Source organism: Aphelocoma coerulescens, chromosome 3 (genome assembly GCF_041296385.1).
Source record: "Aphelocoma coerulescens isolate FSJ_1873_10779 chromosome 3, UR_Acoe_1.0, whole genome shotgun sequence".
Lineage (NCBI taxonomy): Eukaryota > Metazoa > Chordata > Aves > Passeriformes > Corvidae > Aphelocoma > Aphelocoma coerulescens.
Genome location: NC_091016.1, coordinates 74194731 through 74212553, shown reverse-complemented (window position 1 = coordinate 74212553; position 17823 = coordinate 74194731).

Sequence of the window (17823 nt, the reverse complement as noted above, 5' to 3'; positions counted from 1 at the left end):
CATCCCTTCACCAGAAACCAGTGCAAGGTACAGACCTGATTGCTGTCCCCACAGTCCCTGGGAATTTCATCCTTTAGGAAGAGAGAATACAAAAAGTCCTTTTTATTATAATGTCTGTGATTCCCTACACATGCTGACTCACAGAGAAGTGACATAACCTCAGAAATTCTTGGCTGATTCCTATAAAACTTCCAAGGTTTTTGGAAATCCCTGGATGAGTATACAGTAAGTAAAACGTATATGTGAAATGTATAAATTCAAATTCTCCCTTACACGCTCCCCAGGTGTGTGTGTGGGGTAGAAACACCAGAAGTGGCTGTATATGTGTGAGTACACTGGATTTGAAGTGCAAAATAGATGTACTACTAGCTGGCAAATACATTCAGCAGAAGATGAAAGGGAGAAATGGTTTGGGACCAGCCTCTTCCAATTGCACTCCTGGATGAAATCAGATCAGAATGAAGCAGGAGGCTTTGTGGAAACCTGCAGGTTGTTAATTGTTCCAGATCTCCTAGGTGCCATGTACAAGCAAATAGAAATAGAGACATTCTCGTGCACTCTGGTAAGTCTTCATCCACAAACACAAAGGGGCATGTTGCAATATGAAGCAACTAAAACTTCTTTCCACACAAATACCTGTGTCAATGGGAAGCTCTGCTAACAGGAAGATTGAACTGTAAGCATATCATTAACATGGGAAACACCTCTTGTTCCTTAGTTGAAAACATCTTTGCAAAGATGAAAATGCAAAAATTAGAAGTTTTTGTTTTCTGAACATAAGAAAAAAATGTAAGGAGATGGTATGCATATCCAATATGCTGAAGTTTTATAAAGGGAAAATATCAACCATAAGACAGCATTAAATAGACTTAAATGTAAGATTATGGTATGAATAAACAAAGCAGTGTATAACTTTTATGAAGTCCAGTGTACACAGATTTTGCTCTACCACCTCATCTCCTTTAATTTTACTTCTCTCTCTTCACCTCATTAATATCTGTTTTTCAAAAGGTGGCTTTGGGGAATAAATTAAGTTGCAGACTGTGATCACTAATTATATATGCACCTAAGTCATATTACTGACTTGCTATAAGAGAATGTTTTAAAAAGACTTAGTTTACCTTCTGGAATGATAAAAACTAGCAAAGGCATGTATTAAAATGCTCTAGGGTATATTACTGTGTCCTGCAGCCATAGAGAGGAGGAGAGAAGATCCAGCAGGCAGGAATTGGGAAGCAAGATTGATTTATTTAATTATTTTACAAACTCTTTTATAGACTTTTTTCTTCATAGTCTGATTGGACAAGGATCAGTCACCCCTTGGGGGTGATTGGCTAAAATCCTAAAACATCCATTGTCAAAATATTTTTCCACTATACCATAAACAAGGCTTCTCAAGGTTGCAGGTGTTTTATTGTTTACAGAACTCTGCTACCTCTTCTGTGAGAGAGAAAAGTCTCTCACGGACTTAGAAAACAGCAAGAAAATTCTTGCTAGCAGCATTTTTGTATCCACAGGCATGAATAAAAAAATATCATTTTTAGTCTACGACATGTTTTTTTTTTACAGCATTTCCTAATTTTGACCGAGAAGTGAAACTGGGAAGGTCTGAAATGTATTCAACCATGTTGAGTAAGATCAACTCCCAAATATGCAAATATATCTCTTCTGTAGAAGAAACATATTCAATCTTTGGGTTGCCTCAAGTCCTGTCCTCTGTGCAAAGGAAATTCAGCAAGGCTGATTTTTCAGGATGTGTGTTGATATGTGCCTGTGCATTAGATATCAGCAATTAAACCCTCAAAGGTATCTGTGTGTGTACATATTTGTATGGAAAAGGACTGAAGTGTGGCAACTGCTGGTGACAAGTCTTTCACATGTATATGTCTCTGCCTCAGGTAATAAGAGTAGCAGAAATGAAAAAAAAATCACTGAGGAGTGGACAGTGCTTGTATTTTTCCCCCACTGATTATAACACAAGCTGAAGGTACTTAGTTTAGGTACAGAGACCTAATTTCTTGACATCTCAAGCTATGAAAGATGAATCCTGGCATCTGCTGGTGTTGCCAGTGGTGACTTTTTGTCCCATTCCTTTTAACTACCTCGCATAAAATCACTTCACAGAAGACCTCCTTTTCTCTCATATTTTATTAGGTGAGTTGACAGTGTGTGAATATTAATTTTTACTACAATCAAGGCACTTTGCAGTGCTGAGAGCAGTAATTAATAGCTGTGACTCCAAAGACAGTGTCTGAAAATCAGCAATGATTATTTTATTTAAAGTCTTATAATTCAGCTATTTTCTAATTTTTCGTGACATAATAGAAGATTTTTAAAAACACTTAGGTCACTCCCTTCTGGCATAGTGCATTACTCATGCTGGCCCTGCATCATTTGGCAGCACCTCTTTGATGCTCAGTCACATTTGCTGTTCACCACTCTTACAGGTGGTTTCACAGGTCTCAGGTCAGGTCCGTTTTCTATTTATTGCTCAGTGAACACGAACTTAATTGTCCACAAGAATATTATCTTAAACTGTCAATGTATTCAGAGCATGGGCTGTCACTCTGATTTTCTTTCCTGAAGTATCAACCTTTTATAGCTGCCCTGGCTTGGAGACAGCCATTGCCCAGATGTGCTCTTTCAATCCTACCAACCAAATTTTCTTTCTGTGCGTCTTGGGGTGACTTTATGATGTGTATCCCATATTGCTGCCCTATGCCCAGGAATTAATTTTGTGCCTTTCTATGCCTTTAAACTGAGACTGAGAGGGGAGAGGAAAACTTGAGCAAAACTTTTGCAAAGCAGTTTGCAGCTTGTTCAAGGTCGCATAGAGATAGAGATTTTTTTTCAACTGTGGCAGGGGAGTGAGGAAGCACCCGGCTTGCTGCTTTCCAGTCAGCTTTTGGCCAGTTTTTTTCAGCTTCTTTTTCTCCGGTGAGAGACTGAGAGTTGAACTTTTTTCCCTTCCCTGGAATTTCAGATTTTCTCCCTTTTCTGCTGGACTGCTTCAATATCAGAACACATCAGGAGGACTTTCCACCAAGCAGAAAGGGCCTGGGCCTGGGCCAAGCCCCAGCTCCGAGGAGACCAAAGGGAGGACTCGAACACTTTCCCAGGTTTTTTCTCCACAGCGAGAGATTTTATCATTTAGCATTATTTTCCTTTTCCCGGGTGTTTGTTAAATAAATAGTTTTTATCTCCTTCACTTTCCTTCGAGGAAAATTTATTTTTTTCCGAACCTGGTGGGGGAGGGGTGATTTGTAACCTGCTTTCTCTCAGAGGATATACTTCTAAATTTGGCCAAACTGGCACACCCTGTAAAGCCAAGCAGCACTCACTAAAACTCTGCTGCCAGTTTCTTTTATATTATTTCTTTAAGTTCTCATGGGGTCCATTAAAAAGTATGTTGTATGCTCTGCTTCTGGCCTCAGATTGGAGTTCTGATTATGTCTACTGATGTGGCATGGGCTCAGAACACTGAAAGTGCTGAGGGTCATTCTTGTTCTCCGCTTTTGACTGTGGCTCAAGATTTAGTTTACAGTGACAAACAGGAAGGTCAAGTACTATATTTGCCTAATCATTATTTCAGTAAATCCAAGAATAAAGTAGATTTTGGATCCATTGAACCACATTTTATCATACCCAAATCATGTTCTATGAACAACTCTGCTATCATCAATGACAAAAGAAGAGAACAAATAAACTAAAGGTCACTCAGGGTTTGTGTGACCTCATTAAATTTAACTTTTTTCATATTATTTTTTATGTCCACACACATCATAAAATATTTGTTCCATATAAGCCTGCAAACAAAACTGCTGCAGGACGTAATGATGAACCAGCTGAAAAAGGAGCTTGTAGTCTGTGCTTTGCATCTGAGAGCCTGGAGGTCAAAAGAAAGCAGCATGAAGTGACATTGGACTGCTCTGTGCCCTTCTAGTGGTGGTGTGTCTCATGGCTGCCCTGTTTCTCTTACAAACATTTAGTTACAGCACCTAAACATCTGCAATATCTGAAACAGATCTGTTTATGCAGTTTATTTTTGCAGTCTACCCCTGCCATATACCTTTTCTAAAGCTCTAATGCTTTTTCAACATTATATCCTTAGTAGAAGTAGTAGAAAGAGGACTGTCCAGAGCAAGGATGTGGAAATTTCAGCAAAAATGTTACTACGATGCAGTTGTCAAAGATGCTCAATGTTTTATAGCTACAGTTTCCAGAGCATGAATGCAGCCTGTTTGCTGTCTAGTGCTCTCACAGTTTACATGGGGTATACAACACCTTTGTATTATATGTAATGCATTTTTTACAAGTTCAGTAATTAAGTAATATTTTTGTTCTTGATTTTCCTTTATAGTTCAGACTTAGGAGGAGTAGTCATTACATGGATTTCACTTGAAATGTGTCAATGGAAAGTGGACAAATCAAGATGTCTGTTTGGAGAGATGGTTTACACACCTAAGGGGAAACTACAGTTATGTTTATTTTTTGCCCAGGTTCTTGCTTTCATACCTTTTTCTGCCTGTCCATATGAAATGCACTAATACATAGTTACTTCTTAGAGTACTGTAAACCTTTTTCCACTTGTCTTTGGTCTGCTCTGATAACAAAGTGAACTTATTTTCAGCATGTTCTTATTTCATCAAAATCAGAGAATACTTCAGTCTGTTTTGATGCTCTCGGACAACATTTCTTGTGGTTTCCTCCTAAGCATCTGTTTTGTGACAAACCCAGGTAAGAGTGCACTGGCTTGTTTTTCTGAGAGAAATTTCATGTGGGGTGGTGTTTTTTACTGGTGTTATCTTGCTGTGAAGGGACAGGTAACTTGTTCAGGCAGGCAAACCATTAAGATCTGTCCTGAAACCTTAAGCAAAGCAGAATATGCTGAAAAGTGTGAATAGAAGTAATCTAAAAGTGTTAGTTTACAGAAAGCTGCTGTTTAATTTGTGGAGTCTTTGAAGGCGGTGAGAATGAATGGCCTCATAACACCTGATATGGTAGGGCAGGCTGACTACAAGGAGCCAGAAAGATGAGTGAAAAGCATCCCCTAGAGCCCCCCGCCAAAATGTTTAGGGAGAATAGAAGGCAGGTGTTATGTGGAATTTGCAGCAATGGGGCAGCAATGAAGTTGAAACACAAGGAAAATATTACCCTGTGCACAATACTTCAAAAAGAGGCGCATCTGCAGCACCAGAATTACTCAAAATACCCACAGGCTAATTGTGGATAACTCCTGATACTTAAAAAACTTTCTCTTTTTTTACTGTTTTTGACAGTTTATGTTAGGAAACAAATTGCAAATATGTCTAGCTCCTCAGGTACGTACTTTGCTGTACTATATTCTTGAAGAAAATCAGCTTTCTGATGGCTGCTACAAAGCAGATAAGTACTTATCTGTACTTCTTAATCTGGAGAGCCAAGCAGTGAAGGGTGCTGTGCACTGGAGTGAAGTTCTCTCATTTTCTTGCAGTACCTTGGAGATAGGCTGATCCATTTGGGGAATGCAAAACTGCCTTTTTAAAAGACACAGGGAAATTAGTTGAACACAAAGATGTGTGAAGACAATGGGAGTCCCATATTTAGTATACTTTTTCCAGATTCTGTATAAAGATATGCTTTAACTGGTTTCTAAATTTAACTTTCTAACTCTGTCTCAGAAGTTTCACATCTTTCTGATGCTCCTGAACAAACTCACATGGAATGTTAATACTGAAATATTATGTTTAATGCTGGAATACTTAGAAATGCAGTAACATCGTGCTCTTCTGGAGTATAGGAGGTTTTACATCAAGATACCACTGTATACACATGGGAGTAGTATTCCAAAGAGGGTAGAAAGTCTCTGTGGGCAAGCTACAGCTTCGCTAAAAGACATTCTGTCCAGGTTGATACATATGGCTTCACTCACTGCTTGCAGGAACTCCAACCTCTTGTGTTTGGCTTACCAGAGAGCGAGCTTGCTTGCTTGCTTGCTTGCTTGCTTACTTCCTTCCTTCCTCCCTCCCTCCCTCCCTTCCTCCCTTCCTCCCTTTCTTTCCTCCCTTCCTCCCTTTCTTTCTAACAGAGTAACAACAGACAGATCTGCTAAGACAGTCTCCTGGTTCCACCTTATGCTGACAATAAAATCTGAAATAAAGAAACCCAAAATTGAATTAATGTTCCCTTTCCCCCTGCTCTTCTTGCTGTGTTTTTTTTCCTTAGTGCTCTTCATTCTTTGGAGTACCCAGGCAGTCATAGTCAGAGTGGCTGAGGCCAAGAGAACATTTTTTTTTCTGTTCGTACTCTACAGAGATGAGTTTTTGGATTTGTAAGCATAAGGGAAGATGAGCTACAGCATTTTCCCTGAGCTTTCACCCTCTTTTAAGAAATTATGAGCATGTAGGGGTGCTTAAAAAATGGCTGCTTCCTGAAAATTTTCCAAGGCGATGGAACATAATTAAGTAATTTACATATACTGAGTCACTCATCAACAAGGTGAAAGAAAAGTCCATGATATTCATGAATATTTTGGTGATCTGGCTTTTTTCAACAAGCATTCACTAAATTAGAGTGGTTTCATTTGACACTTGAATACCAAATTTAATTTTGCTTTTGAATTAAGGTTGTTCATCTCACTCACGTCTCCTTAAAAATTAATTACTCTATTTTTTTTTTTAATTCAGAGAGTGTGTAAAGTTGGGAACTTGGGTCACTGAAGTTGTCTGATATGCTATCTAGACTTTTGCGTCAGTTAAGAATTTGTACTATCTCTGTATAACAAGAAGACACTATCTATGTTTGGCTCATTCATAAAGAGGGGTTTCACCTATTCTTCTGCTATTATGACCACCCAGTGTATAAATATTAAATTATTATTGTTTGAGGCTTCATGAGGAATGCTCCCAATGTACTGAGGCTTGCAATAGTGGCTTTATGCTTCTCAGAAGCACATGGAATAACGCACTGAGAATACAAGATAAAGAAAAGCCAAGGACCTTCAAAAATAAAATTATACTAAAATTGAAGGTATTGATAAATACATAGATTTAATTCTATATTTAAACCTGTTGAGTGTTAGCTCTATTTAACTGGAGAGTGCATTTCAAAAGAAAAATTTTCCTAAGACATGGGTACAGCTCCATTGAAACTATGCACATTTTTTTTGCATGAGAACCTGTTGCAGGTAAGAAGATCAGTAATTAGATAGTTTTCATTCCCTGCTTCATTTCAAATCTTATTTAAAAACTCAAATTATTGATGTTGGTTTGTTCTTTATCTAATAAATCCCATTAATTGCTACTATCATGCAGATGTGATGGAATATCTTATTCAGAACAATGGTAAAACTCTACATAAAAAATCAACAGACACTATATATAACATATACTCATATGAAGGAAAAATTACTTTCATAGAATCATAAATTTATAGAATGGCTTGGGTTGAAAGGGACCTTAAAGATCATCTCCTTCCAACCCCCCATGCCATGGGACACCCTTCACTAGCCAGGTTGCTCACAACCCCATTCAACTTGACCTAAAGTACTTCCAGGGTGGGGCATCCACAACTTCTCTGGACAACCTGTTCCGGTGTCTCACCACCCTCACAGTAAAGAATTTCTTCCTAATATCTAATCTAAACCTACTCTCAGTTTGAAGCCATTCCCCCCTGTCCTATCACTGTATGACCTCGTAAAAAGTTTTTTCCCGTCTTTCTTGTCGTCTCCCTTTAGGTACTGGAAGGCCACAATTAGGCCACCCCTATGCCATCTCTTCTCCAGGCTAAACAATCCCAATTCTCTCAGCCTTTCCTCACAGGAGAGGTGCTCCATCCCTCTAATCATCTTCATGGCCCTCCTCTGGACTCCCTCCAGCAGGTCAATATCCTTTCTAAATCTGAATTTTCACTCTTACACTTTATTGAAAGTTTGATGCCAGAATTAGTTACTTCTCCTGGATAGAGGAGATCCAAGGCTTCATTTGTTTGATGCTAGGGTGACAATACTTACCCTGAAGAGCATCTGTTGTTTGTGGTCAAAGCACATTTTTATTCACACATGTATCTTTGAAGAAGAGTGTGTGAATAGAATAAAGTATAATTAATAAGGTATTAATAATAGATTAGCCACAACTCCACGCAATTAGGCAATTTTGATTGGTTTAAATAAATACTGGAAACTAAAAAATTGTCTGCTTTTAACTGAGATCAGAAAAAATAACAGTGTTAAAAATGAAGAATTTACTGGGTCAAGCAATACTTTAAAATTTTATCTGGCTTTTTTTTTTTTAACTGCAGTAAAAAAATGGGTCTTAAGGTCTTACAAATTCATATTAGATCCACTTTTGCAATTTATCTACATGGTTTTTCTTTCATTAGTGGAAATTTGTTAATCTTGTAAAATTGGATTGGCTTGCTTTGTTTTTCTGTGTACTTCTGACCTACCTCTAGGCATGGAAGATATTTATAATAGATTTGTTTAACTTTTTGATCTGTTAAAATTGTAATGCTCCTGGAGTATATGAACAATGCAATAAGAGTTTATATCCTCAAGAAAATACCACATCTATTGTAGTTTCTTTCGAGGGTAATGACACTTTCTATTATCTCTGTCAAAGTACTACTGTGAATTATCTGAATGAATGTAGCCCTTTTCTTTCCTGTTCATAAGCATATCCAGACTTTTACAGAAACAATCATTACTTGAAAGCATTTGCCAAATAGTGAACCCATTTTATGTTATGGATTATTTACAATTCTTTCTGTCTGAATTCTCTGTGAAGTGACTGGTCACCTCACTGTCACAACTTCTTTTCCTTTCTTGCATGGAAGTAACTTTTTAAAACCTGTGGCTTATCAATAATGGGAGAAAAAAAACCCCATCCATGCCAAATCCTCTACTGCATATGCAAATATACTTGTTTCTGCATATGAAAAGAGACTGGGTGAACAGTAATAGAAACAAATCTCCATTAATACAAACAACAACAAAAAATCCTGCGCTAAAAGGCTTTTCATATTCACATGGGTTTTTGCAGGAACATCATCTTCTTGGAATATCAATGGCTGGATGGATAAGAGGTTCAAGGCATAGCTCCTTTTTACATTACTCCTTTGGTACAAGGTAACTTTTAGCATTGCATTAAGCTGGTCTTGCAAGTCTTTTTATTGAGCTTTTCACATAATCCACCTTAACCTCCTTTTTCACCCTCCAAATATATAATTAAGAGTAAGTTTTTGACTTTTAACAGCTTTTGGAAAACCACAGATGTTTCGGATCTAAGTGTTTTCTTCTGAATAGAGTAACAGCTGTGCAAGCAGCGATGGAGAGCTGAGTGTAGGCTGACATAGCAAGATTCCTGTCAGCCATAATGGTTGTGTTCATTCCGTGCATTGAAGTTTCAGTAGTGAGAACAATAAAATAGTCCCCTGCTAGAAACCCAGCAAAATCTGAAATAAAATATACTTTAATTACTGCTGGTTTTGAACACTACATGACAACGCCATGTGTCCAATTCAGACAACACCCCCTGCCCCAATTTTCAGCTGCACTAAAAAAACAAGTAGAAAATAATGTTTAGAGAGATTATAACCTCATTTCTTATGACACAAAATGAATGTTCTAGTAGATTTTTTACATGCAATATTATTTTTTCCTTTTTTTGGAGTAGTTATATGTAAATTCTCTTGGGACTGGAAGAATCAACAAACATGCTTGGAAAAACTTTGGCTTTTGAAATTTAATTTTAAGTTCCATAGTCTTACATTCCTCCTGATTCTTTGTCTCTGATATATCTATCACTCCAACTGGAATCTGCATCAGCCTGACTCAAGGGGAAAAATTAGGGAGCATTTTGACATCAGTGTGTTTATGACTAAGTCTTGTAGAGCCTAACTGAGAGAGGACCAATGAGGTTCTAGAGAAATTAAGAAAACAAACCATTTCTCAGAAATGAAAAGCCTTCCTATACCCTTTATTGGAACATTTTAAGGAAGAATATGACATGTATCCAATTCTTTATTAAATCCACAAGATCTTCAGATAAGGGAGAAAAGCCGAAAGGCAGCCGAATAGAGACTCTGTAATGGGTTCAGTAAAGGGATGAAGGTAAAGTTGATTCAAATTTAGCACTGCACCAGACTGCAAGCTCACCAAAAGACAGCTTGCAACACACCTTTATAAAAAAAATATTTATTTTAATTACTTGAAAAAATTCTTAAGTAGTGCATATTGCCAAAAAGGATTTGATGAAATATGAGATTTTTAAATGAATAATTTATTTAAATTAGGAATAGATTAAGCTATTTAGGAATAAAATGGGTGTTTGGACCACCATATCTATGTCAGAATAAATCAGTTTTAGTTTTTTCTTATAGAGGTCTACAACCAAACTCTAAAGTAGCTGCAGAGTAAACAAGTTTAATCTTTGGCATAGCTCCTTAAAAAGTGTGTTTCTTCTAAAATCCAAAGTTATTCTGTCTTTATAATGTCCCTTCTGCATCTCTGCCACCTGTGTGCATATTAAATCTCCTATAGTGTTTGATCTCTAAGGGGATTATTTTCCTCAGATGAGAAAGGCTTGGGCTTTATGATAATCAACACTGTTCTTTACCCAGACAGGTGTGAATACATGTAGAACAGGGAAAAGACTATGATCTGCTAAGAATATTTATCAAAACACTTCTTGCAGCTGGAAGAGCCAACTAAAGAAACAGTGCTGTACCATTACCCTGCCATATATACTTCTCATGTATTTGTGCCATGTTGAAAAAGCCACTTTAGAAATAGCTGGAAAGACAAAAAGAGACAGCTTGTGCAATTTATTGTCTCTTCTAAAATCCATCAGCTGCCTAATCTTATCTATAATGGGCCAGGGTCTCCTTTGAAACAATCTGATTGCTTTAAAATCCCTTTGGAGCAATGCACTTACTGACCTGTATTGAGTATGTAATGACATCACTAATGAAAGCACAGCAACATCTTGTCCATGCACAAATGCACTGCTCCAGCCTCCCTGTGACAATCACTGGCCAGAACCACACCTGAAAGATGGAAAAGTCTCAAGCATTGCAGCTGAGTTTCTTGTTGACAAAGAAGCTAGACTATATTAGGAGCTATGACACAGTACATGTTATCCTGAGGGAACTTTGTAAATCTAAAGCCAGAGGTTGGCTGTGGCAATTTATATGGGGTTTTCTAAGCATCTCCACAGGCCTCTCCTCTCTCCGGCTCTCAGTCCAGGACTGAGCAGACACAGAGGTGAAGGTGACCTTCAGCTACTTTAGTACCCCTTCCTAAGTATGTTGTAAGCTGTTTTCTGACCATTGGTCTTACCCCTGCCATGAAGCCATGGAAAAGAATTTCAGTAGTAGGAAAAAATTAAACAGAAAAAACCCCAAACATTTTTTAAAAAATATAACACACGTTCATCTTGTGTATAGTTAATCACTTCAAGTTCCAGAAGTCACTCAAGAGATAGGAGTGTGGAATTTCCTGTACTCAGTTATGTAAACTGTTCATCCACTCTGACAGATGGAGAAAACAGTGGATTCTGAGCCTTTATGTGTGGCAAGACTATTAGTGCATACTTCGGAAGAGAAATTCTCTTTCCTGGTCCCCTGGCTGACACAATTCTGAATAATTGGAAGTACTAAATGCAGAGGGGACTCGATAGGATTAAATTTACATTTCAAATTCAGAAATTGAAACTTTATCTTTGGCAGATCAGTCTTTTTAAGGCTCCTCAGATGAAGGTGCTCAGACCTGGAATATTCAAGAGAACACTATGGCATTGAGTCTTGTGGTAAGAAGGCAAATGACAGTAAAGCAATAAATAACAAATCAGGTATTTTTCTGTGGTTACACATCCAAGACCAAAGAAAAATGTGCCTGTTGTAAGCCAGCAATATAATGATAGTGTATTCATTGACTGTAGAAAAAAGAGCACCATGAAATACTTTCCCTAGTACAGGGGGTTAATTGCATGAGTTATTACTGTCAAAATACATAAATAGGTACATACACATAGTTTTGTACTCTTTTTGGGTTTTTTCTGCTCAGTAGAGAACAGAAGAGATTACCTGTACCCAGAAGCTACAAAAGGCAGATATTTTGTAAACAAAGCAGAATGACAGATCAAACTACTCTTCTAGATTTGTGTAGGGGGTCACACAAACAGAGGCTATTCTTAATTTGTGTGAGGACCCCAGGTAGGGTCAGCCTAATTGATTCAGTCTGAAAAAATATTTGAAATTGTGTTAGCAGCTCAAAATTTTTCTACTTACAGCTCACACTGGGGAAGTTTCATCACTGAGCATGAGGCAGGGAACCTTATACTCTCTCCCTCTGTGCTCAATATCTGTGCTCCTTAGTTTATGGTAATGCTGTATACTGAAATTCCTGTCATAAGCTGCCAAACAACAATTTATTCTCTGTCCTCCCACAAGGGGATTGCTAAAAATAACCAGAATCACACAGCAGATAATGGGTCAAGGGTGCCAGGATGCTCTCAGTCTATGCCACTTCTCCATGGAGGGTCCAGCAGTACTGCTGCTCCTACAACTTCATGTGCAAATCCTCTGCTTTTCATTTGCATTGCTGAGAAGGCAAAACCAGTCTTTCTGAGAATTTTGTGTCATTCTGCAAAATCTGTCCTTAGAAGAAAGGATGCTTACACTCACTCCAGCAAGAGACTTGAATAATAACAAGGCACAATAAAATTCTTCTCCACCTTGTTTTTCACTTGTAAAACTTAAAGCCTTTATACCAACTCTGCCAAGTGCCCTGCACAAAAGCTTGGAAGAGAACCAATCATACTTTATAAGAAACAAAACAGTCTAACTAGACATCTAGGCTGCTGTTATGCTTGCCTGTTCTGTGGTACAATGGGGTTTGTTTAATTAGTCAAGGCTGTCCCAGAAGTCTGTGGAAGAGGTGAGAACTGAGCTTATCTCATTTGAAATCCATACTGTAATTATAAAGTCACGCTTCCAGGAGAATGAATACCAAAAATTTCCTTTGGCCCTTTTTCCTCTCCAGTTTTTTCTCCAATTTTTTCTCCAAGCAATTTTACCCATCTCTTCCCACCGAAAACTCTCTTATTACAAAGTTTATTGGTTTGTTATTCGTCCTGGGTCCATTCTGCAGCTTTGAAATGTTTTCTGTTGATACACAGGGTTGCTTATTTTTAGATTACAGGATTATTTAGAGTTTGCTGTCATTTTGTGTCACTGATTGAAGAGATTCCTAGCACATAGGTTAGGGAATACATCAGACAAATATAATAATCTAGTAGAATATTTGCTAGACAATATGGAAACAATTTTTCCTACTTTCTCCAAGAGAAGTATGAAAGCTAAATAACGTGCCCTAATTCATACATAATTTACAGCATAGATAATAACTAATTTACAGTTCCTGTGTTTCCAACCACCAGCAATGGCATTTAATTTATCTTCTTTGGAGGCCTGCCTGGTCTACTGAAGGATCCTCACACTTGTGAGCGTATTTGGATCTCTCCAGTAATAGATCCCTTGGCGATATATGTAGAAATACTCTTTCCATCAGTGATGTTTGCCATGGTGATGTTCAGATAATTCAAATCTGGCAGCTTCTTTACTTCCCAGAATAACTCATCCCGTAGTGGGAGAATCCTAAGAAATTTCTAGTAGCTCCAGTGTGTAGGGTTTGTGTTGCCAGGTTTTGGTAGTGGGGGTGTCAGTGGGATGGTTTCTCTGAGAAACTATGAGAAGCTTCCTCCATGTCCGGCAGCACCAATGCCAGCTGGCTTCAGGACGGATGTGCCCCTGGCCAAGGCTGGGCCCATGAGAAATGGTGGTAACGCCTCTGGGATAACAGATTTAAGAAGGAAAAAAAAAAAAAGTTACTGTGCAGTTGTAATTGTGGCCAGAGAAGAGTAGGGTGAGAATATGTGAGAGGAACAGCTCTGGAGACACCAAGGTCAATGCAGAAGGAAGAGGAGGAGGTGCTCTGTGTGCTGTAGCTGAGATTCCCCTACAGCCCATGGTGCTGACCATGGTGGGGCAGCTGTTCTCCTGCAGCCCATGGAGTTCCATGAGGATACTGAGATCCACCTGCAGCCCCTGGAGGAGACCCATGTTGGAGCAGGTGGATGCCTGAGGGGAGGCTGTGACCCCAAGGGAGGCCTATGCTGGAGCAGGGTCCTGGCAGGGACCTGCAGACCCATGGAGAGAGGGGCCCACATTGGAGCAGGTTTCCTGGACTTGTGACCCCACGGGGGACCCAGGCTGGAGCAGCCTGTCCTTGAAGGACCATGGAAAAGTGCCCCATGTTGGAGCAGTTTGTGGAGAACTGTTGCCCATATGATGGACTCACGATGGAGAAGTTAATGGAGAACTGTCTCCCTAGGAGGGACTGCATACTGGAGCAGGGAAGGACTCTTCTCACCGAGCAGTAGCAGAAACAATGTGCCATGAATTGACCATAATCCCTCTTCCCCGTCTCCCTGCGCCACTGTAGGGGAGCAATTAGAGCTGGGAAGAAGGTACGGGTGCGGGGAAAATGTTTTTAAGGTCTTATTTTACTTCTCATTATCCTGCTCTGTTCTTGTTAGTAATAAAATCAATTAATTTCTCTAATTCAATTCTGTTTTGCTTGTGACAGTATTTGGTGAGTGATCTCTTCTGGACTTTATCTCAACATAGTAACCATTAGTTATATTTTCTTTTCCCTGTCCACTTGTGGAGGGAAATGATAGGGCAGCCTTAGTGGGTGCCTGGCATCCAGACAGGATCAACCCACCACATCCAGTTAGCCTGCTCTTGCTTATGAAACATAACAACTTTCTGCTCTGAAAGGAGAACTGTCACAGTTAGAAAGTCAATACTGAAAGGGAAAAGCCAAGTTTCAAATGCCTTGTATATTTTCTCCTTCCTCCTCTGAGAATACCCATCAAAAGCTCTCTTGGGGTTTCTCAGAAAGGACAACTGCCAGGGTGGATTGTGAGGGAATCAACTTACTATGCTGCTGCTAAAATCCTGTCTGAGGCTGTTAATTTATTCAAAGATAAACAAAATGCTCTTATTGCCTCACATGCAGTTTTGACAGATGGCTCTTAGCATTCAGCCCAGGTGTAAAGAGACAGAGATGAATGGATCTGTTCTTTTTAATTTACACACATACTTGTGACTTTCATCTCTACCTGAAAAGCTCCTCAGGCTGTCTATCTATTTCTTGTTCCATGTAATAGACAGATCTTTTTGTATCCCCATACTTACTTGATAGTGCCTTTTAACAGAAGTCCCTCCCCCTGGAACATTCAATTTGCAGAGCAGGAATCATACATATCATTAATATCCAATTTAAAAGTAAAATAATATTTAATTATGAATGTACATGAGTTCTTGGCTCTGTGGAAAGCTTTAAGAAAAGGAAAAAATACCTATCCTCCACATCACATATGTAAAAAGAGGTTGTCTCATTTCCCATTCCAAAAAGTAATGATTAGATAAGTTACGTGAATTTCAACAGTGAAACTAGAGAGCAGGATTGAAATAATGGTATCTCTTTTAATACAGAACTTCCCCTATCCTAATAAGCATCTTGACTGACTTCCTTGCCTAAGTCTGCAGATAATGTGCAGTACAGAACATGGGAGAAGTTTCATGTCATGCTCACATTCTGCAAATATTTTTAAGCCATAGGGAGAGCTGTATTCCTCAGAACCTTAATCTGTGTCACATTGTTGGAAACAGCAGAGGATGAAAAGCAAAGAAGGCAGCAGAAGTAGCAGAGATATCTGCTACTTTGCTCTTAAATTATGTCTTAACGTGTACAGAATCTGGAAGTTCAAAGTATGTGTTGCAATTAATGAGGACTCCAGAAATAGAAGAACAAATAGGGCACACAGTATCTTTGAAATTAAGGTAATAATGTGCATGAGGCACCTAAAACCATGAAAAAATCAACTCAGATCTGCTGAGGTCAAGGTCTTGTGGTGAATACACCAGTATTCCGTACCTGTTAGCTTTAGAATGTATTTAACTTTGGGTTATAAGGCAAACCATATTAAGTTAATGTTAAGATGCCCTTGATCATTATCAGCATCAGAGAATATTCTAGTCAGGGGTTCTGGACCTGAACTTCGCCAGATTTCAAACCAGAAAAGGTACTGGCTGAATAGAAGCTATTTTGCTCCCTGTCTGGTTTCAGCTATTTTCTATTATGTAACATTGCTATCTTTGCTGAAGAGTTTAAAGTATTTCTTTGTCTTCCTCAGCTTCTCAACTCATGGCATGGCCAGTATAAGCTGAAAAACTGCTTCTGTCTCAGACCTGGAGATGGTAGTGTATTGAGACCAGTCCACTTGTCCCCCTTTACTAACTTAGTTTAAATGTGAACATGTCACAGTCCTGAAAGCAATCACCATCACTAGAGTGATATGTGATACAATGCAATTTCTCTCCCATGCTTTTAGGAAGCTTGCTAATTCAACACAAATTGGAGGGTTTCATTCAGGGTTTTGTAACACTGTCAAAAGCACTGGCATGGGATTTGCTAGACTCTTGTGCCGGCGCAAGCTGCTGCCACTGTAACAAGGCATAGGACAACACAGCCCTTGTCTCAATAAACCACAGTAAGTTTGTTAAGATTATTTGAGGTCAGTTAACCCATGGGATACTAAGTGGAGATGCATGCTGTGCTGCTTGGGATATTTCCTCCTCTCCCTACTGCTCAATGCCCAAATTAATACATTTCAACTTTAAACACGCATTTATACATATATACATAGCTATATACAAACAGTGGCAGCAACATCGTCAAACATATGTAGACATTCAAACATTACAAGCAGTTCTTGCCCAACATTGAATCTCCCTGTGGTACACAATGTGTTTCTCCATCCTTCTCCATTATCCACCATGTGCAACCTGGCCCCTGAGCAAAGACAACCCCACGGATGGGTTTGTCCTTGCTCAGTGCAGGAGTAATCCAAACAGATTTTCCCAAGAGTCCCCTGATATGCACTGCTGGGACTTTGTCTCCATCTACTGTATGAAGGGGTTTGGATTGGGCAGGCCCTGCTTGGTTGGTGGAGCTTTGGGTGTTCACCAACCATGTGGCCTTAGCTAAATGCATCTCCCAGTTTTTAAAAGTTCCCCCACCCAGTGCCTTCAAGGTGGTTTTGAGCAGGCCATTGCACCATTCCACTTTCCCAGCCGCTGGTGCATGGTAAGGGATATGGTACACACATTCAGTACCATGTTGCCTAGCCCAGGTATCTATAAGGCTGTTCTTGAAATGAGTCCCGTTGTCAGACTCGATTCTCTCAGGGGTACCATGCCTCCAAAGGACTTGCTTTTCAAGGCCCAGAATGGTGTTCCGGGCAGTAGCGTGAGGCACAGGGTAGGTCTCCAGCCATCCTGTGGTGGCTGCTACCATTGTGAGCACATAGCGCTTGCCTTGGCGGGTTTGAGGCAGTGTGATGTAATCAATCTGCCAGGCCTCCCCATACTTGTATTTGGACCATCGCCCACCATACCACAGGGGCTTCACCCGCTTGGCCTGCTTGATCGCAGCGCATGTCTCACAGTCATGGATCACCTGGGAGATACTGTCCATGGTTAGATCCACCCCTCGATCTTGTGCCCACCTATAGGTGGCATCTCTGCCCTGATGGCCTGAGGTATCATGGGCCCATTGAGCTAAGAACAACTCTCCTTTATGTTTCCAATCCAAGTCTATCTGTGACACTTCTGTCTTTGCAGCCTGATCTACCTGCTTGTTGTTTCAGTGGTCCTCATTAGCCCTACTCTTGGGGACATGGGCATCTACGTGGCAGACTTTCACAGGTAGCTTCTCTA